Source organism: Protopterus annectens, chromosome 8.part1 (assembly GCF_019279795.1).
Source record: "Protopterus annectens isolate FY-2018-M chromosome 8.part1, PAN1.0, whole genome shotgun sequence".
NCBI classification, from domain to species: Eukaryota; Metazoa; Chordata; order Ceratodontiformes; family Protopteridae; genus Protopterus; species Protopterus annectens.
This window is the reverse complement of record NC_056742.1, coordinates 350547912-350569546: the sequence shown is the minus strand read 5'-3', so window position 1 is coordinate 350569546 and position 21635 is coordinate 350547912.

The following is a 21635-nucleotide window of genomic DNA, read 5'->3' as shown; positions in this document are numbered from 1 at the left end:
CACAATTCCTTTCATGGTTCTCCCTACCGCCGCTCCTGATGGGAGGCCCAACTGTGCGTTTCTGGAGCCAGTCAGAGGTTGAATCTCATTATACCCGGAGGCCTGGCAAGACATCACCCAGGACCAATGGGTTCTACAAATAATTTCTGGAGGATATGTCATTCTCTTCTCGTCAAATCCCCTTCTAATCAAGAAAATCCCGGATGTTCCACCCAGTCAAAGGGATTACGCAGCTTCAAAAGTTTCAAACCTGCTAGAAAAAGGAGCCATCCAACATGTCCCGTCAGACCAGATCGGATTAGGGACTTACTCCAGATTCTTTTGGTGCCAAAAAGGACAGGGGACCTGAGACCCATTTTGGATCTCAGACGATTGAACACCCATGTGCAAAAGTCCAAGTTCTGAATGGTCATGTTGCAGTCTATTCTCCCATTGTTGGGAAAATAAGTGTGGATGTGCTCCATCGACCTCAAGGATGCTTACTACCACATAAAGATGGACAGGGCATCCAGAAGTTACCTACGCTTCCGGCTGGGAGCCAGTCACTTTCAGTTTCGAGCCCTGCCCTTTGGTCTCACCACAGCCCCCAGGTTGTTTACCAAATGCATGGCAGTGGTGACTGCTCACTTGAGATGTCAGGGCTTCCAAGTTTGTCCGTACCTGGACGACTGGCTCCTTACTGTCACCACCAGGCATCTACTACTTCAGACCAGGGACGCTACTATCAGCCTATGTCAATAGCTGGGCATCACATTGAACTGGGAAAAAATCTGCCTTGTTGCCCTCACAGTGTGTCACTTTTATAGGCGCCAAATTAGACACCGTCCTCATGTGGGCGTTTCTACCACAGGAAAGAATTAGAGTCTTACAACAGCAGGTTTACGCCTTGCTCCCTCTGAGAGGAGTGAAGGCAAGATGGGTCCTTCAATTGTTGGGGACAATGGCTGCTACGATTATGTTAGTCCCTCTGGAAAAGTTACATATGAGGCTCTTCAGTGGCTACTCTTCGCCCAGTGGTCTCTTCAACGTTCTTCCACTTTCTCACCCTATTCTACTCACAGAGAGGTGCAAACAGGATCTCAGTTGGTGGCTTCGCACCGACAACCTCAATGCGGGAAAGCCCTTCGTTCCTGCGCACCCGGTTGCCACGGTGACCACGGATGCCTCCCAGATGGGGGGGCATTATCTAGGCAGGACAGTCCAAGGCACGTGGCAAGAGCACGAGATGCATCTGCATATCAATGTCCTGGAGATGAGAGCTGTGCTACTAGCGTTGCAAGCACTTCAGAGTTTCCTTCCTCTTGGGACTATTGCAATCCACTCAGATAATATGTCAGTGGTGTGGTATCTGAACAAGCAGGAAGGAACCAAGTCATATCCCCTTTGCATAGAGGCCATGCGCATGTGGCAGTGGGCAGTGTCTTCCCAATGTTTTCTGGTAGCAACACACATTCCGGGGAAGTCCAGTGTGATTGCAGACAGGCTAAGCAGAGCTATTCTGATGCCTTACAAGTGGTCCCTGAACTTTCAAGTTGCGGAGTAGATCTTCCGCAGGTGGAGTCAGCCTTGCTGTGACCTTTTTGCCAGCCCCCTCAATGCCAAATGCAGCAGCTACTTCACCCTGATCCCCCCTCAGGGGGAGTCACCCAGGGACGCTCTAGTCCACGATTGGCCCTCCGGTCTGCCATATGCCTTCCCTCTGATTCCCTTGCTGTCAAAGGTTATTCAGAAAGCGCAATCCTTGGGAAGCAAAATGATTCTGATTGCCCCACACTGGCCTCTTCAAATTTGGTTCCCCTTTTATTGACTCACATGTCAGGGCAGCTCCATCCCTCTCTTCAGACACTCCGGTTGACAGCCTGGCTACTCCACTTCCGTCATTAGGTAGGCTTCACCAATTTTCGACAGAGGTGGTTCATATTCTATCTTCCTCTCATAAGCCTTCGACCAGGAAGATTTATTACAGCAAATGGAAGAGGTTTTCAATCTGGGCACATGCCAAAAAGATTGACAATTACACAGCTCAAATTTCGTCTGTATTGGAGTACCTGTCTATGCTTTTTAACCAGGGTTCAGTGGCCGCAACCAGTTGGTGGCTATTTCTACCTTTCATGTCACAGACGAACCTAGTCTAATGGCACATAGACTCTATAAGGCTTTCCTGAAGGGCACTTTGTTACTTCGTCCTCCGGTCTCGGAACCTTTTATGCATTGGGACTTAAACTTTGTTCTACAGGGCCTTACTTCACCCCCCTTTGAGCCTGCAGCCACTTGCGATTTAAAATTCTTAACTTGGAAGACTGTCTTTTTGGTAGCCATCACGTCAGCCAGACACGTTTCGGAGCTTCAAGCTTTATCAATCAAACCCCCTTATTTGATTTTTCATAAGGACAGGGTTTCCCTCAGACCGAATCCCTCCTTTCTTCCCAAAGTAACGTCAGTTAGTAACCTTAACCAATCTATTGAATTGTCGATGTTTTTTCCTCAGTTCTCAAACAAGGCAGAATTCAAATTTCATCAATTGGATGTGCACAGACAATTACGTTTTTATTTGCACAGAACGAAAGACCTCAGAAAATCTGATCAGTTGTTTGTTTCATTTTCGGAAAACAGAATTGGGTCTCCTGTTTCCAAAGTCACGTTGTCCAGGTGGATTTCCAGTTGTATCTCTTTCATCTATACCTCAGGGGGAAAAGATTTACCGTTCCGGGTGAAGGCCCACTCTACCCGGTCTATATCTACATCTACAGCTTTTCTGGCCAGATTGCCTATGGATGATATTTGTGCTGCGGCTACTTCGGCATCTCCTCACACCTTTGTTACTCATTACAAGTTAGATGTGGTATCTAGGGGCAGGTCTTCCTTCGGTTCCACAGTGCTCTGGAGTATTTTCCACTGAGCCTCCCAGGATTTAGGTGCTGGGGACGCTGTCCCACGAATAAGAATGTAGGCGAGATTGGACTACATAACATCAAGAAGTTATGTACTCACCATAACGTTCAATGTATGTAGTCCATCTCGCCTCATATTCTTACTTACCCCCTTTCTTCCCCCGTCCTGGAGGATCTGGAGGTTAGGCCTGGTTTCAGAGTTCCCTTCATTTTTGGTTTGTTTTTCCTTTCCTTAGGTGTTGTTATGCATGGAGAATGAGTGCTGGTGCTCGCAGCAAACTAGATCTGAGGATAGAGAGCAGTGCAGCATGGGATACCATCTTAGCCCAGCCAATAGAAAGACTTCGAACTAAAAAGTATAGCCCCATGGGTAAGAATGTGAGGCGAGATGGACTACATACATCAAATGTTATGGTGAGTACATAACTACTTGTTTTTTTCCCTGGTTCTACAAGATGATAATGGCCAAAAAGAAATCCCTACACTGACAGCACTAAAGTCTATAGGCAGTGTAAGATGTAGAATCATTATACATTAATGGTTTGTGGATAGAAATGAACAATGATAAAAATACACAAATGAGCACCCCCAAATCAGAAGTCATGGTTATGTCTCAGGAAAGAGTGGATTGGTCTCTGCAGGTGAAGTGGGAGTTTAAGTATCTTGTGATATTGTTCATAAACAATGATAGAGGGGATCAACAGATTTACCAGTGGGTTGATGTGGCATTCATAATACTGCAGACATTTCATGAAACTAAGGTGATGAAGCAAGAGATGAGTCATAGGATAAAGCTCTGATGTTACCAGTCAGGGACCTATTCCTCACCAATGGTCATGAGCTTTAGATAGTGACTGAAAACAAGAAAGTTAAGGATTCAAAGGACAATAATGGGGTTCTTCTGCAGAGTAGCTGGTTTCACTCTGTAATACACTGAGGTGCCTGCAGTCTGAGAGAACATTGTCATGCAGCCACCACTTGTCCATGATGGTAGGAGTCAGTTCTGGTGGTTTGCTCATTCTGTCAGGATACCTCTTAGGAACTTCTTGCTTCTTACTTATAGCTACCAATGGCAGTTGTGCAAGTTTCACTTTCTAGACTAGTCATTTTTCAGGAATCAGAAAACTGGTCTTGCACCTTTCTGATTCTGACATCCTCATATCTGTTCCAAACTAACTATGGCATTTTGGTTGCAGGATGGAACTTCATGAAAGAGCTGGTAGGTATTAGTTGGTGTGTGATTGTAACACTGATTTGTGGCAGGATTATGGGTTATGCTGGGATTTGCTTACTAATACAAAGCTGTGATCACTAGGTCAAAGCCAAATGCTGTGACCAGGAGCAAATTCCAAGCATAATCCGTATCCCTTCCCATGAGCTGTTGCTGTTATGCTATAGTGGTAAGTTAGTAAATGTGGTTATAGAAGTATTGTGTGACTGGCAGGGACTTCATATTCGAATTCAGGTTTATTTAGATGCTTTTTTCCTAGGCACAGTACAATAAACCTACATGAAAACCTAATTAAATAATGATACAGACAAAAAAGCAGTGTAGTGATGAGAACAAATAGTCAAAGGTTAAAAACATGCTGCTTAACAATGCTAGGAAGAGTATAGCCAAACTAGTCCTCACTGTGTAATACCTTGCATCTCCTTAAGTGAATATATGCAAATGACCTCTTAAGGACATAACAGTGCATTAACTACATGGTTTCTGAATGCCTATTACTTTTACCTTGTAAGTCTTTATGGATGCATGCAGGCCAGTAAATCCAAACCCACTTAGGTTCATAGGTGTGTACTAGGCTAATGGCCCTAGAGCCTTTACAAGCCTAGCCCATAGAAGTGCCCTGGCATCGTGCTGCCCGACATTAATTCCCAGTGCCTCTGTCAAGTAGAGCCACTGGAGTGAGCTTTCTATTACCCATCCACTCATCAAGATTTGTCTTGAAGAGGGACAGTGAGGTACTCTGCTTGACATGTATGGGAAGTCTATTCCAGAACATGGGCAGTCTCTAGGTGAGGAACCTGTCCATCCAGCATGTTCTGTTGATTGTGGTAATGAGGTTGAGGTCTCTGGAGCATGTGGTGTGGAAGGATTGGTATTTCTTTAGATGTAGCATTTCTAACAGAGCTAGTTCAGACATGGCTTTGTAAGTCAAGCAGAGATCACCACTAAGTAGGTAATATGAGACTGAGAATGGCTGGAGTCTTTTGAGTCTGTCCATGTAGGATGTGTGTTTAATGTCTAGGATCCTCTTCATGAGGTACTTCTGTGGCCTCTCCAGCTGTTGCAGGTGTCTACTGAGGTACATGCCAAATGGGGCATTATACTCAATGATTGGTCTAATGAGGGAAGAGTAGAGAGAGACAATGACCTCCTTCTTCCTGGATGCAAAACCCTTGGCAATGAGATGTGTCACATAGAAGGACTTTCTGACCACAGTAGCAATGCGGTGTTCGAAGGAGAGGTTGCTATCAACCGGTGTCCCCAGATCTCTTATAATGCCTTCAGTGTTCAGTGGGCTCCCATCGATGTAATTAGTGGGAACTGAGTTTTTACCTAAGGGGATGATGACTCATTTTTTGGCATTAAGCTTAAGGCCATGGTTTCAAAACCAGTCATTGGTTTCAGTGAGGCCTTTCTGTAGGATTTCTGCATCACTTGGGGAGTCAGTAATGGCTCCCATCTTGCAGTCATCTGTGAACTTGGTCAGCCAGAGTCCCTTTGTGTCAGCCTGGACTTCTGAGAAGTAGATGCCGAACAGGAGAGGACCCAGGACCAATCCCTGTGGGACTCCACTCATGACTGGTCGGCAGTCTGACTTGGAGTTCGCTACTTTCACACTGTGGGTTTTTTCTGTGAGCCAGTTTGCAACCCACCTAGTGATATAGGGGTTGATGCCTAGTTTGGTGAATTTATCAATAATTCCCGAGTGAGGAATGATATCCAAGGCCTTGGCCAGATCGAGGTAGGGTGTATGCACTGTCTTACCTTAATCCATAGCCCTGGTGACTGACTCAAAGAAGTCAGCTAGGTTGAGCAGGCATGATCTCCCTTTCACAAAGCCAATCTGTGTGGGGTCCAGAGTTTGGAGATTTCTTATATCTTTGTTAATCAGGTCCATGATGTTGTGCTCCATAGCTTTACATATCAGACTCATCAGGCTAATGGGTTTTATGGAGAGAGATGACTGTATCACTGCACCATTCAGTAGGGACAAAGCCTGAGATGAGGCTGTGACTGAACAGGGCATACAGATGTGGTGCCAGTACGCTTTGTAGTTCATGTAGAACACAGCCAGGGATATTATCGGGTCCCATGGAAGCTGTATTCTTGGCCTTGGACAATGCAGCTTTAATCTGTGCTGCAGTAATGCTGGGTGCCTGGCATTCAATCGGTATTGTAATTGGTCCTTTGGGGGGGGGGTAAAGTTGGCACTGAATCTGTCAGCCAGTATGTTGGCAATATCTGTTGGCTCAGTATAAGAGGTACCATTGTACAGTAACTCAGAGCAAATCTGGGTATTGCAATGGAGGTTCTTAATATAACTATAGAAGGCTCTGTTATTGTTTTTAGTGTTTGCCGCAATTCTGTCTTTAGAGGATTTGATGAGGGATCTCAGCTTTTTGTTGAGGCTAATAAGGGAGTTTTTCCAGTTTTGGGACTTCACCTTTTTTTGCAACAGTTTCTTCCTTCTGTTGTAGTGTTTACTAATGGCAGGGGACCACCAGATTGGCTTCCTTTTTTGGAAGAAAGCATCTTGGTTCTGTTGGGTATGGCTAGTTCCATGCATTTATGTACATGTTCGTACAGTGCATTGCTGTATGATTCCACAGTCATGCAGCTATTTTCCATTGGCATGGGTGCCATGAAGTTAGCCACCTCTGTTTTTACAAGTCCAAAGTCAGCTTTGGAGACGTTTTTCAAGGTGGTTACCTTTGTGGGGGGTATGGGTGATATGTGGATTTCCATGGTGATTAGTTTATGGTCAGATATGACCAGGGAGGGAGTGACTATTGGTGTAGCACAACAGTTGCCCATGTTAGTAACAACCAGGTCAAGGATGTTGCTTCCTCTAGTGGGGGTCAGAATGAGCTGGTCCAGGGCATTGGAATTGATGAATTCCAAGAAGGGTTAGGCCAGTGTATTGGTGCTTGAGTAGTTTTCCCAGTTGATGGAGGGGTAGTTGAAGTCTCCTAGTATGAGAGTGCTGGGATGGACCTTGATAGATTCCAGGGTGCTTAGGAACGTGGAGTGAGAGTCTAGGGACATGGTTAAGGACCTATAGCAGGCTATTACCTGGATCACCATTTTACCCAGTGTTAGTTGTACCTGAAGTATCCCAGATGCTTTATGCTGGGCTACTAGTCTGGAAGTGGGCATATCCTTTATGAATATGGAAATCACAGCCTTTTTAGCTTTGGTCCATGTTTCAGGGCCAAAAGGTGTGGAATGAGTTATAGCCTAGTAGTGTAGGGATGCTTTCTGCCTCTTTAAACCAGGTCTCCATTACAACACAAATGTCGATGTTCTCCATTTTTAGGTGTTCTTTGAGTGAGTGCATCTTGAGATTTAGACTTCTAGCATTGAGCAGCGTGACCCTCAGATTGCATTTATTTATAGCTGTTACAGTGGTAATTTGATCTTTGGAACACTGCCTAAAAAGGCACTATAGGGGTGGCAAGAGCCTTAGCCAGTACCTGGAAACCCAGGGGTGACAGATGGCAAAGCATCAAGGTCTGTCAGTCATCCCAAGCAGACAGATACTGGATCCCCTTAGAATGACACCAGAAACTTAGCCAATTGAAGTCGGTCATTTTTTGTTTGTACTGCGGTATTATTCTGGGTGACAGTAGGAGAATACTCAGGGCTAGTGTCATACCTGCCTGGGCCACATAATCAGAGAGAGCTCCACCATGTCTCTTTTCATGTACTCCAGGGAGGTGCATCTCAGGTCATTCACACCCACATGGACAATGACAGAGTCATACTTGTACTTTTTGTGGAGTGACCTGAGTGCATGTGTTATGTGTCAGATTCTGGCACCTGATAGACAGCTGACTGTTACTTTCTCCTTATTCAATCTAGTGAGTGGGACATATGTGTGCCTCACTATTGAGTCACCTATGATTAGTGTATTGGGCAAGGTGTTTAGCCTTAGGGGCTTAGGTTGATGGGCACACTGTGGAGGTGAGCTATGTGTTCTGTGGTTTGTGCTGTGTTGTGGTGGTCAAGTCCATTTCTGTCTTGGTCTCTGCTGTTTGGGTAAATTTCTATTGAGAACCTCCGCGAAGGTGGGTATGTGGTTTGTGTTTTTATGTGAAAGCTGTGATTAGTGGGTGTTCTGGATGGCTGTGTGTTCCATGTGGTGTGGTGCAGGTGTTGACCTTCTCCTCTTGACCAGCTAGTCCGGTCTTGTCTGGAGAGTGCATAATTTCCAGTTTAGTGATATAAGTGCATCTCTCACAAGTCAGAGTGTTGGGAGTCTGTGTACATGAGGCAGTTGCTACACTGCCTCAGAATGCCCAATTGCACCAGGTTAATAGGAGAAAGCACACAGAACTGCCCTTGAATCATGCCAGGAGGGGTGGTCATAGCTACTAGGTACTGAAGCTATTTCCATGAAGAACAACTAGTGCTGATGACACTTAGGTGTGCTGTAATAATTGCTACAAAAACCTGTTGAAGTGCAAAGTGATTAGGCTATTTGAAGTGCAAGAAAGAAAGAACTAGCAAGCTCTAAGGGAAAAACTGCTGTATACATGCACGTTTCAGCTTGATTTTTTTTTTTTTTGCCTCATCAGCACAGCATAAGTGAGTTACTTGATGATACTTCAGAAACACAGACCTTGAAATCCAGCCTAATGTCCATAAACATTAGGTTACCTGCAAAATATTCCAAATAACATCCAAACCCAAGGGTAGAAAGCTCACACAGACAAACCATTAAGTAAAAACTACAAGAAAGATCAAACCAAGCTAGTCTTCACTGTGTAATACCTTAAACCTTCTGTAGTGGAGGCCGATGAGATATATGCAATGGACCTTTAAAAACATTATAGTGCTTCAGCTAGGTGGCTTCTGAATACCATAACTTTATAGTTTTTTTTTTAAGCCTATATGGGTACATTTGTGTCAAGAAAGCTAAAACCAGATGTGAAGTTGTTCTATCTTGGCGTTCATTCTTACAGATGGGTTCGGAGTTGATCCTCTGCTCTGAGTCGGCCAACTACAAAGCTCGAGGTCTTCAGACAGCTCGAGGCCAAGTCCCTATCCCATGATGCACCTTGAGTTACCTCAGATCTAGTCTGCCGCTGCAACAGATCGGAGGTTTCCTCACAGCTCAGGAGAGTATAGAAAGATTTATCTTTATTAATAGTTTTTTTTTTTTTGCTGTTTAATAACTTTTAAAATTTGTATTAGTGTGTAGCTTAACTTCTGATAGTGCCTTTTATAGCGTTGTTGGCTTTTGTTTATTAGGCCTTTATTATTTCCCTTCCCTTCTTTTTGGTGTGCCTTAGCAGAGTGTTAGTTTAGAAGTGTGTTTTAACACACATTTATAGCTTATTAGAGTGTGTTTCTTCTACTTTAGCAATTAAACTCTATTTAGTATTATAGAGCCCATCTGTTTTTTAGGGCTGTATTAATAGTGTTTAGCAGATTAAAGTGTGTTTACTAGGTAGTTAGTAGTTTATAGCTTCTAAGAGTGTGTTATAACTATTAATAGATTCTATTTCGTGTCTTAGAGGCAGTTGTTTTTAAGAGCTGCTTATATCTTAAAATACTTGTGTTTTTTGGACTTGTTGAACACTTATCTGTGTGACTTTATATCTTGTTTCTTGTGTGCTTTTAAAAGGAAACTGATTATTATGGCTGACCAGGAAAAAACACCCAAACCTGGTTTTAAAAAATGTCGAAAGTGTGGACAGAAGATGTCTGTGACTGATAATCACGTCAATTGTGTCTACTATTTGGGTGTCCTGCACTTACAAGAGAGTTGTTCCATCTGCCATTCTTTTAGTAGTAGGGTCCTACATGAAAGAAAAAGGAAACTGATTGACAGAGGGCTTGTAAAATCACCTTTTCAGGAAGCTTTGAGCGACCATGATAAAGCAAATCCCCAAAATCTACTAAGTCCTCTAAGTCTTCTTCATCGGAGCATAGAGTTTCAGATCCAACAACATCTAAAAAGACATCGACATAGACTCCACAGCCTTCTGAACCGAGCATCTTAACTTTTCAGAGACAGTCCCCAGTCCTGGAACCAGTCTCCGAAATACTTAAATCACCTGTCCTACAATCAGTGGCACCCTCAATCCACTCTTCTCAGTCCTCAATAAGCCTATCTGATTTGGATGCGGATCGTGTATTGCAGACGTTGTTACAGTCACCGGGTTTGCAAAATATTTATCGGCTCTAACCCAAGTGGTTTCGGAACCGAAAACCGTTCCTCCATCATCTTCTTTTCCTCCTCCGAGCCATACCAGTCCTTCAGAGCCGGAGGAGTTGAAGCTGATGATTGTGGAGCCTTCAGAACCGACATCTGCTCCAGTGCCAGTGGTTCAGATTACTTGGACCTCCTCGGAGCCCATCGAGGAGCCGTCACTCACCGGTCAGGTCTGGGGAGGATAGTTGCACCGTTCTTTCTGTTCCAGCTTTACCTCTTGGGGCCTCAGCTCAGATGAGTTTGGCTCCTACCTCTGGATCAGAGCCCGCTGTCCCGGTACCAAGGGAATCATCTGATGTAATGCGATCCTATCTCGCCTACATTCATAACTGATGGGCTCGGAGCCGAGAATCGGCTCCAACTCGGCCGATACACTAGCACGAAGTCTCTCATTGGCTGGGCCAACCCCTTATCCCAGGATGCACCACACCCAAACCCCCAGATCTCGTTTGCCGCTCCTAGAGTAACGACGTGGTCTCGACTTGGCTGTGGCTAAGTACCCTTCTTTTCTGGCCTTTTGGTCGCTTTTTTGGCAGTTAGCTTTTGAGTTTATACTCAAACAGCTATTTTAATAGCTGTCTTGTTGTTAGTTCCATTGTGATTGATTGTGTTTGTCTTTTTGGATTGTTGTGGTAATTCCTTCTGTTTGGCGGGCTAGGCCCATTTGAGTTAGAAGACCTTGTCGAGCATTTAAGTTAGAGCTCTTCCCCCCCTTCCCTCCTTGTGTGTTGAATGAGTTACAGTTGGTATGTCTGGCAAAGAGAAAGAACATAAGCCATCGGGCTTTAAAAAATATTCAAAATGTAATTACAAGATGTTGTTGACAGATGGCCATGCCATCTGTGTTTATTGTGTAGGGGCTAAACACTTGCAAGAATCTTGCAGTGTTTGCCATGCCTTCTCCTCTCGTGTCCTACATGAGAGAAAAAATAAGCTGATCCTGATGGGTTTGATCAAGCCAGCCTTCGAGGAAGCTTTGGCTTCTTCTCCCTCCTTGAAATCGAAGCAAAAGAAGTCTTTGGTTCCGACAAGTCCGTCGGAGCCGCCTGCAAAAAGATCTAAATCTGTGTCCCCTTCCTCAGCTCCACTGATTTCAGAGCCACAGGATAGAGAATCTAAATCTAGGTCTCCTTCTTCGGCTCCATTGGTCTCGGAGCCGCAGGAGAGTGTTTCTGCCCTGGGGTCGGTTTCGTCGGCTCCTGAAGCGTCGGCACTGAAAGGGGTCTCGGTTCTGTTCGAGTCTGCTTCGGCTCCGATCCTTTTGGAGCCGATTCAGTGCCGGCCTCCTAGTTTTGTCTCGGAGCCAATAGAAAAAGTTTCTCGGCCCCCTTCTGTTTCCTCCAGGTCCTCCAGGCTTTCAGATTCGGATGTAGATAGGGTGGTCCAGAGGCTCCTCCAGTCACCTGTCTTATCCAAATTATTTTCGGCTCCGGCCCAGTCGACCCCGGAGATGGCCCTTTTGATACCGTTTCTTCTTCCTCCAACAACCTTGGTGTCGTCGGAGTTCGTAGAGTCGGGTGAAGTCCTTGAGTCTGTTCCGAGACCCACTGCTAGTCTATTGTCACCGGCTTCAGCTCCAACCCTTTCTGTGCCTTCCAGAGGTTTCGGTTCTTGGGTGTCCTCAGCCGGTCCCGAGGGGGATTCGTCGGGGCTTCTGGTTTCGGCCCCTAGTCTTCCTCTTGGCGCCTCAGCTAGGGGAACCCCGACACCGGTCATGGTCTCGGAGACAGGCCTCTCCTCAGATTCTGGTGGGCCCGCCTTCGAGGCTATGAGGAGCGCGCTGGCCAAGTCTCTAGTGACTTCACCTGAATCTGCGACTCCTTCCCTAGACATGGCGACTAGAGCTTCTGGTGCCCCCTGTCTTCGGACAGCGCGGCTCCTAGGCCTGAGGATTCTTCCTTGTGTGGTCCCCTGTTTTCCGAGGAGCCTTCAGAGTTCATGCCTGAAGAGCCCCCCAGGAAAAAATTGTGCAAGAGGAAGCACATAGACTCCCCAGATAAGTCTGTCACCTCGGACACTGACCTTGATGATGTGGAAGGGTCCCCTAAGTCGTCCTCTGACGATGTCTCGTTGTCCGATATCCTGGAGATCTTGAGACAGAGGGGCCACTGGCCATCCAAAACCCCTCTGCGGAGGAGTCTGCCTTCCTCAAGGCCTTCGGAGCCCAACCCTCCGCCTCCTGGGTGTCTCCACCCTTCGATGACTTACTGGACCTTATTTGTCGAAGGGTGTGGGAACACCCTGATTCTGTGGAGCCAGTTCCTTCTCGCCCCAACAAGTTTTTATCCACACCCCCTGGCAAGGAGTTTCTAACCAAGGGAGTTCTGGTTGATGCTATGGTGGTGGCATCTGCCACCCAGCAGGATGTGGCAGAGGCATCTATGTCTATCCATCCTTCTAACAAGGAGTCCAGGAGCATGGATAGGTACGGGAAGCATACCCTGACTTCAGCGACATTTACTCTGCGGTCGCTGAATTATTTGTCACTTTACGAGGCTCCAAAGGGATCTCATAAAGGAGTTGGGAGATACCCTGTCGGGTAACGTGCCTGAGGCGTTGACGCAGTCTGTCAACGCCCAGCTGTCTACCCTTTCATCGATTGTTAACTCGTCCATGAGGCTCATATCATATGCAGCCGAAGGGGTGGGTAGGGCAGCGAGTTCAGGCGTAGCCCTTGGGAGGCAAGCCTGGATGCGCTTGTGTCACTTTGCGGAGGCATTCAAGTCTTCCTTCACCGATGCTCCATTCGATGGGTCCTCTCTCTTTGGACCCAAGGTGAAAGACACACTCACTAGATGTGAGCAGGAGGGTAAGACTTTGTCTGCTGTTGGGGCCCGTTTTTCGCTTCCCTCTAGACCTTATCCCAAGGCTCAGAGGGGAGGAAAGATGTGGTTCAGAAAGTCCCAAAAGTCTTTCCCTGCCCATCTGAGTGACCTCCCCTTCCAGAGGCAGAGGGAGGAAATTATTCTGGAAGACGTCGCCCTAGAGGCGGCGGAGGCCCCCGCAACTCAGGAGACTGCTAATCCTTTCGTGGTTCCTCCTTCCAGTGTCCCTGAGGGACTGCCCGACTGTGCATCTCCAGAGCCAGTCGGGGGTTGACTCACAACGCATCCAAGGGCCTGGGGTTCCTTCACTCAGGATCAGTGGGTGCTTTGTATCATCGCCGGAGGTTACACCATCCCCTTTATCCATCCCCCTCCACCGTCAAGGAAAATCCCGGACATGCCACCCAGTCAACGGGATCAAGCAGCCATAGAGGTCGCAAAGCTGCTTGGAAAGGGAGTCATCCAGCCAGTCCCCGCAGACCAGACCGGATTAAGAATTTACTCAAGGTTATTTTTGGTGCCGAAAAGAACAGGGGAATTGAGACCCATTCTGGATCTCAGCCACCTAAACCGCTTCATAAAGAAGTCCAAGTTCCGGATGGTCATGTTGCAATCCATTTTCCCATTGCTGGAGAAAGGAGTATGGATGTGCTCCATCGATCTCAAGGACGCCTATTATCACATCAAGATAAACAGGGCTTCCAGGATACATTTATGCTTCCGCCTAGGAGCCAGTCACTTCCAGTTCCAGGCCCTGCCCTTTAGTCTCACCACAGCCCCCAGGGTGTTTACCAAATGTCTGGCAGTGGTGACTGCTCACCTGAGACGTCTGGGATTCCAGCTGTTTCCGTATCTAGACGACTGGCTCCTCACCGCCCCCACCAGGCATCTTCTTACTCAAGCCATGAGTGCTACCATCGAGTTGGGACATCTATTAGGAATTACATTCAACTGGGAAAAGTCTGTATTGCTGCCATCACAGCGTGTTGCCTTTATAGGCGCAGAGCTAGACTCTGTAGAGATGCGAGCATTCCTTCCAACAGAGAGGAGAAAGATACTACAGGACCAAGTCCTAGCCTACTACCCCGAAGGAAAGCCCCAGCCAGGATGGTCCTTCAGCTTTTGGGGTCGATGGCAGCCGCCATTCTCCTGGTCCCTCTGGCAAGATTGCACATGCGAATTCTAAAATGGCTCCTGTCGACTCAGTGGTCATACCAAGATCTGCCATTGTCCTTACCCGATTCTCATCACGGAAATGTGCCGGCGAGATCTTCGTTGGTGGCTCCTTTCCTCCAACCTGAACTGAGGAGACTCTTCTGTCCCCCTCCCCCATTGCCACTGTGACCACAGATGCCTCCCAGATAGGGTGGGGGGGCATTATCTGGGCAGGACGGTTCAAGGCACGTGGCAAGATCACGAAACCCACTTACATTTCAATGCTCTGGAAATGAGGGCAGTGCTTCTAGCGTTGCAGACACTTCACAGCTCTCTTCCCAAGGGTACCATCGCAATCTTCTCAGACAATATGGCGGTAGTATGGTACCTGATCAAGCAGGGAGGAACCAGGTCTTATCCTCTTTGCAGAGAAGCCATGAGAGTGTGGAACTGGGCTATCGCTTCCCAGAGATTCCTAGTGGCAACACACATTCCGGGGAAGTCCAATGTGATAGCAGACAGGCTGAGCAGAGTTATTCTGATGCCTCACGAGTGGTCCCTGAACGACCAAGTAGCGGCTCGGATCTTCTCCAAGTGGGGGTTCCCCTGCTACGACCTTTTTGCCAGCCCCTGGAATGCGAAGTGCAGCAATTTCTTCTCCCTGATCCCCCCCCAGGGGGAGTCACCCAGGGACGCTCTAGTCCACAATTGGCCCTCCGGTCTGCTCTACGCCTTCCCTCTGGTCCCTCTACTGCCAAAGGTGATTCAGAAGGAGATCTGCTTGGGAAGCAGCATGATTTTGATCGCACCACACTGGCCCTGCCAAGTTTGGTTTCCCTTCCTTCGGAAGTATGCAGTAAAGGATCCTTGGATTCTGGACCCAGTTCCAGACCTCCTGACTCTTCAGTCAGGTCAGGCCCATCCATCACTGCGAACTCTCAAGCTGGCAGCTTGGCTGCTCCACTTCCGACCTTAGTCAGACAGCATATCCTTTCGCCTGAGGTGGTTCGGATTCTGTCGTCTTCTCATAGAGCTTCCACTAAGGAGATATATTCTAATAAATGGAAAAGGTTTGCCATTTGGGCCCAGCGGCACAACCTTACCCTCTGACAGCTCCGGTGTCGGCAGTATTAGATTTTTTGGCAACTCTTTTTAGACAGGGTTCCGCGGTCTCCACGCTTAAAGTCCAATTGGCAGCGATTTCTAATTATCTTGTTGCCTTTGAGCCTTCACTCATGAGTCATAAGTTGTGTAAAGCCTTTCTCAAGGGAGCTTGGTTGCTTCGCCCCCCCGGTGTTGCATACCTGTTTTGCCATGGGATTAGAATATAGTTTTAGGAGCCTTGACGTCTCATCCCTTCGAGCCGGCGGCCACTTGTGAGCAAAAGTTCTTATCTTGGAAGACTGCCTTCTTGGTAGCTATTACTTCAGCCAGAAGGGTTTCGGAGCTTCAAGCCCTTTCTGTCAAGCCTCCTTATCTGATCTTTCACAAGGATAGAGTATCTCTAAGACTAAACCCGTCATTTCTTCCGAAGGTTTCTTCTGCTCTTTGCCTGCAGCAACCTATAGAGCTACCAGTTTTCTTTCTGAAATTTTCCAACAAGGCAGAATACAGACTTCATCAGTTGGATGTGCATAGACAACTGAGGTTTTAATTGGATAGGACACAGCAGCAGAGGAAATCAGACCAGTTGTTTGTGGCCTTTGCGGATAACAGGATTGGCAAAGCAGTAACTAAGACCACTATCGCTAGGTGGATTAGGGATTGTGTTTTATTTATTTATGCATCAACAGGAAGGGACCTTCCATTTCCAGTTAGAGTGCATTCTACTAGGGCTATGGCAACTTCAGTGGCATTCCACGCCAGACTGTCTGTGGATGAGATATGTGCAGCAGCCACTTGGGCTTCTCCACATACATTTATTTCTCATTACAAACTGGACGTGGCCTCTAGGGGTCGGGCATCCTTTGGTTCCACAGTGCTCAGGAGTGTTTTCCAGTGAGCCTCCCAGGATCTAGGTGCTAGGGACGCTGTCCCATCAGTTATGAATGTAGGCGAGATAGGATCGCATTACATCTTTTAGTTATGTACTTACCATAACGATAGATGTATGCGATCCATCTCGCCTACATTTTTACGTACCCGCCCTCCTTTCCCCTACCTGTTGGATCTGGAGGAAACACTGTCGTGCAGTCGGTTTGGCATATGTGGATGAGTTGTTGTGGGGCAAACAAGATCTGGGGGTTTGGGCGTGGTGCATCCTGGGATAAGGGGTTGGCCCAGCCAATGAGAGACTTCGTGCTAGTGTATCGGCCGAGTCGGAGCCAATCAGTTATGAATGTAGGCGAGATGGATCGCATACATCTATCGTTATGGTAAGTACATAACTAAAAGTTTCTTCGGATCCGAGGGTACCTTCCCACCGCAACAAAGGTGCCTTTAAAGCCATGAGGAGTGTAATGTCCCCCAGGATATCCACAACTTCAGGGCCAGCTACCTCCTCCCTAAAAGCGCCTGTGTCTATTTCTGTCTCACAGATCCCTTTGAAGCGTAGAGACTCTGAGTCTCAGGAAGCCCCACTGGGTGGTCCCTGCTCTTCCGAGACCTCACCAGAAGCTATCACTGATGAGATTCCCAGGAAGAGAATTTGCAAGAGGAAGCATCTAGACTGCCTGCAGGAGTCTATCACATCTGACACTGACTTGGATGAATCAGAAGGGTCCCCATGGTCCCCTTCTGAAGATATATCATTTGCAGATATCTTGGAAATTTTAAAGCAGAGGGATGGCTCGAAGCCCACCAACCCTACTGAGGATGAGTCAGTCCTCCTGAAAGCTTTTTGGTCTCATTCCTCCACCTCTTGGGCGTCTCCCCCCTTCGATGAGCTTATGGAGCTGATTTCACAAAGGGTGTGGGAGTCTCCAGACACCATGGAACCTGTCCCTAGGAGGCCCAATAAATTTATTTCTACCCCTCACGATAAGACTTTTCTCACAAAGGGAGTGCCTGTTGATGCCATGGTGGTGGTGGCAGCCACCAAGAAGGAGATGTCGGAAACTTCCTCCTCTGTCCATCCTCCTAACAGAGACTCCAGGATATGGATAGATAAGGGAAGCGCATGTTTAGTTCAGCTACTTTTGCCATGCATTCACTGAACTACCTCACACATTTTACAGGACTGCAAAGAGACCTCCTTAAAGAGCTTGGAGATACTCTATGGGGTACTGTAGCTGAGGGAGCTGCAAACAGTGTTACATCCCGGGTTGCTACCCTTAATTCCATAGTGAACTCGTCCATGCGTCTGATTTCATATGCAGCTGATGAAATGAATAGAGCAGAGGGTACAGGAATTGCTCTTAGGAGACACTCCTGGATGCGCTTATGTTATTTTGCAGAGCCCTTTAAGCCATCCTTTGTCAACCCTCCTTTTGATGGCTCGTCTCTTTTTGAGCCCAAAGTTAAGGAAACTCTCACCAGGTGTGAGCAGGAAGGAAAGACTCTGTCTGCCATCGGAGTCCATTTTTCCACTCCTACTAGACCCTACCCCAAGGGTCAAAAGGGAGGAAAGATGTGGTTCCGAAAAGCCCAAGGAGTGTTTCTGGACACACGTGACAAACCCCCCTCCAGGGGCAGAGGAGGGGGAAATAATAGAAGATGTGGCCCTCGCAACAGAGGGGGTCCGAAAATCAGGGCGACAGAGATCAGTTCTTTGGGAAGCCCTACCAGCGCTCCAGAAAGGAGGCCCGACTGTCCTACCCTGGAGGCAGTCAGGGGTCACTTATCTTTGTATCCAGACACCTGGCTGACAATAACAAATGACAGCTGGGTACAAAGCATAATTTCCAGAAGATATTTTATTCCCTTCCCCACTCCTCCCCCTTGATAACAAACACCCCGGACATTCCGCCCAGTTACAGCGAACAAGCAACAGTAGAGGTCCAAAAGCTGCTAGAAAAAAAAGAGTCATCCAACCAGTCCCAGCAGACCAGATAGGATCCGGAACTTACTCAAGATTTGTTTTAGTTACAAAAAAGACAGGACTGGAGACCTATTTTGGACCTCAGCAGACTGAACAGATCTGTCAAGAAAGAGAAGTTCCAGATGGTCATGCTACAGTCAGTACTTCCCTTCTTAGAGAAAGACAATTGGATGTGCTCGATGGATCTCCAGGATGCGTACTACCACATAAAAATGGCCAGACCATTCAGGGATCATCTGCGCTTCTGGCTGGGAGCCAATCATTACCAGTTTCAAGCCCTGCCCTTTGGTCTCACTACAGCCCCCAGAGTGTTCACCAAATGTATGGCAGTGGTCACAGTTCACCTGGGGCGTTTGAGATTCCAGGTGTTTCCGTACCTAGACGATTGTCTCCTCTCCACCACCACCAGGCATCAGCTTATACAAGCCAGGGACATCACACTTTCTCTTTGCAATCAACTCGGGATTACCATAAATTCAGAAAAATCTGCCTTGTCACCATCGCAACATATTGTTTTTATTGGAGCAGATTTGAACACCACCACCACCACTTTAAAACTTCCTTTAGAAAGGATATCAATACTTAGCAAATTCCGAATGTCATTTCCAGAGACAAGGTGCCAGCCTAAGAAGTGCTAAAATTGTTGGGTATGATGGCATCTGCAATAATAGCAATTCCATTGGGTCGTATGCACATGCGGATTCTACAATGGCATCTGTTCATACAATGGTCTTATCAAGAGCTCCCAATGTCACATCTCATTATTCTAACAAACACATGCAAAAAGGATCTTCGGTGGTGGCTGGCCTCTCTCCAAGTCACAATAGGTCATCCTTTTATCTTACCATCACCATCGGCCACGGTGACCACGGATGCTTCTCTGATCGGGTGGGGGGGGGGATTTTCAGGGAAGAACAGCCCAAGGCACATAGACCGAACAAGAGACACATCTGCATATCAATGTCCTGGAGATGAGAGCAGAACTCTTGGCATTGCAGTACTTTCAGGACTCTCACCCTCTGAGGACAATTGCGATTCAGATGGACAACATGTCGATGGACTGGTACTTAAACTAACAAGGAGGAACCAGGTCCTATCCCCTTTGTCGAGAGGCCCTAAGAGTGTGGCAGTGGGCTACATCTACCCAGCACTTTCTGATAGCAATGTACATCCTGGGGAAATCCAGCTTGATTGCAGACAAACTGAGCAGGGCAATTTTGTTGCCTCATGAGTGGTCTCTCAAAATAGAAATAGCGGAAATAATATATATATTTTTGCATCCCCCATGAACACAAAGTGCAGAAGCTACTTTGCCCTGATTCCACCTCCGGGAGATTCCCGAAGGGACGCACTTGTACACGATTGGCCTGCGGGTCTCCTTTATGCATTCCCACCAATTCCCCTGATACCCAAAGTATTACAGAAAGCCAAAGCCCTGTGAAGGACCATCATTCTAATAGCCCTCATTGGCCTCGTCAGATTTGGTTCCTCTTCCTTTGACCTCATCTGTTGGAAGAGCCTTGGATTCTGGATGCAGATCCAGACCTTCTGATGCACTCGTCGGGGGCTCTGCATCCCTCCCTTCAGTCCCTAAAATTGACAGCTTGGCTGCTCCAATTCCCAACATAGCCAGGTTCTATAACCTCTCAAAATGCAACATATCTTAATATCTTCTCATAAATCCTCTACTAGGAAGTTGTACCTCAGGAAATGGAAGAGATTTCTCAAAATAACATTGACCCTTACCAACCCTCTATTTCCTCCATATTAGAATTTTTGACTATGCTTTTCAACAAAGGAGCGGTAGTGGCTACAATTCGTGTGCAGCTTGCTGCCATCTCTAATTTTCATCTTGGTACTGAAGGGTTTAACATAATGTCACACAAGCTATCCAAAGCCTTTCTCAAGGGGACTTTCCACCTTTGACCACCAGTTAAATCCCCTTATACCCCCTGGAACCTAAACTTTATGCTGTCACGCATTATTCTCCCACCTTTTGAGTCAGCATCTTCATGCAATTTGAAATTTTTATCTTGGAAGACTATCGTTTTAGTAGCTATCATGTCTGCTCGAAGAGTCTCAGAACTACAAGCCTTGTTCATAAAACTCCCGTAATTGGTTTTTCATGCTGACAGAGTTTCACTGCGAACAAATCCTTCATTCTTACCTAAAGTTTGCACTGAAGCTAACCTTAACCAAATTATAGAATTACCAGTGTTTTTCCCTAAACACACCAACAATTTGGAGTATATGCTGCACAAACTTGATGTTCACAGACAGCTCAGATTTTACCTAGATAGAACCAAAGAATTCAGAAGATCCGAACAACTTTTTGTTTCCTTTTCAGATTCTAGAAAAGGTATGCCTGTGGCAAAAGCAACCCTATAAAAATGGTTATCTGATTGCATCACTTCACTTAGCTGCCAATTTACCTCTACAACACAAAATTAAGGCTCATTCTGCCAGAGCTGTGTCCACATCTTCTTCTTTTTCATCTAGGCTACCATTAGACAATATTTGTGAAGCAGCCACTTGGTCAAAGCCTCATACCTTTATCACTCATTACAAAGTCGATAGGGCCTCCAGCGACAGGGCCTCATTTGGTTCTACTGTCCTGAGAAACATACTCCCGTGAGCCACCTAAGGAAGATGGTACTTGGGACGCTACCCATCTGTAAGAATGAACAGCGAGATAGAACAACTTCACATAAAGAAGTTATGTACTCACCATAACATTCCATGTGAGTTGTTCATCTTGCCTGTCACAGTGACAGCAGCTTCAGTGTTGTTTTGTGAATGAGTGAACTGACAGTTGTGGCTGATTACAGCCGCTGAGATTTTCCTTCGATTTATTTATGTAAAACAATAAGAACATCAAATATCTAGTTTCATAAAGTGGAAAGTTAAGATACAGAGTTTCCCCCAAGAAAACAATAACTAGCATTGAGTCTTGAACTCTTTGCGGCAAGCAGTTACTAATCCCATCATTTAAAATGGTGTCTGGATCAACTTTTTTCATGTATGAGACATACTGCAGTTGGAAAACTGAAGGAGCCAGCAAGCTTTATTAATTTAGCTAATTATTGTGGAATTTACATGGCCAATGGGTTAATATAACAATAACCCATGACTGAGTGTGGGTAATGCTGGATTTCTCCAAAGTTGGTGTGGTTTGGTCACTAGGCAAATGCAGAACCTTTCAGACATATGAGAGAGACAGAGCAGAGAAAATACAAGGATAATCAGGTATGTTTCTTTAGTTTTAAATAACATACCTGACTTTCCTTCTAGTCTCTCTGTCCTGTCTCTCTCGTACCTGTTCCGATTTCAAAGT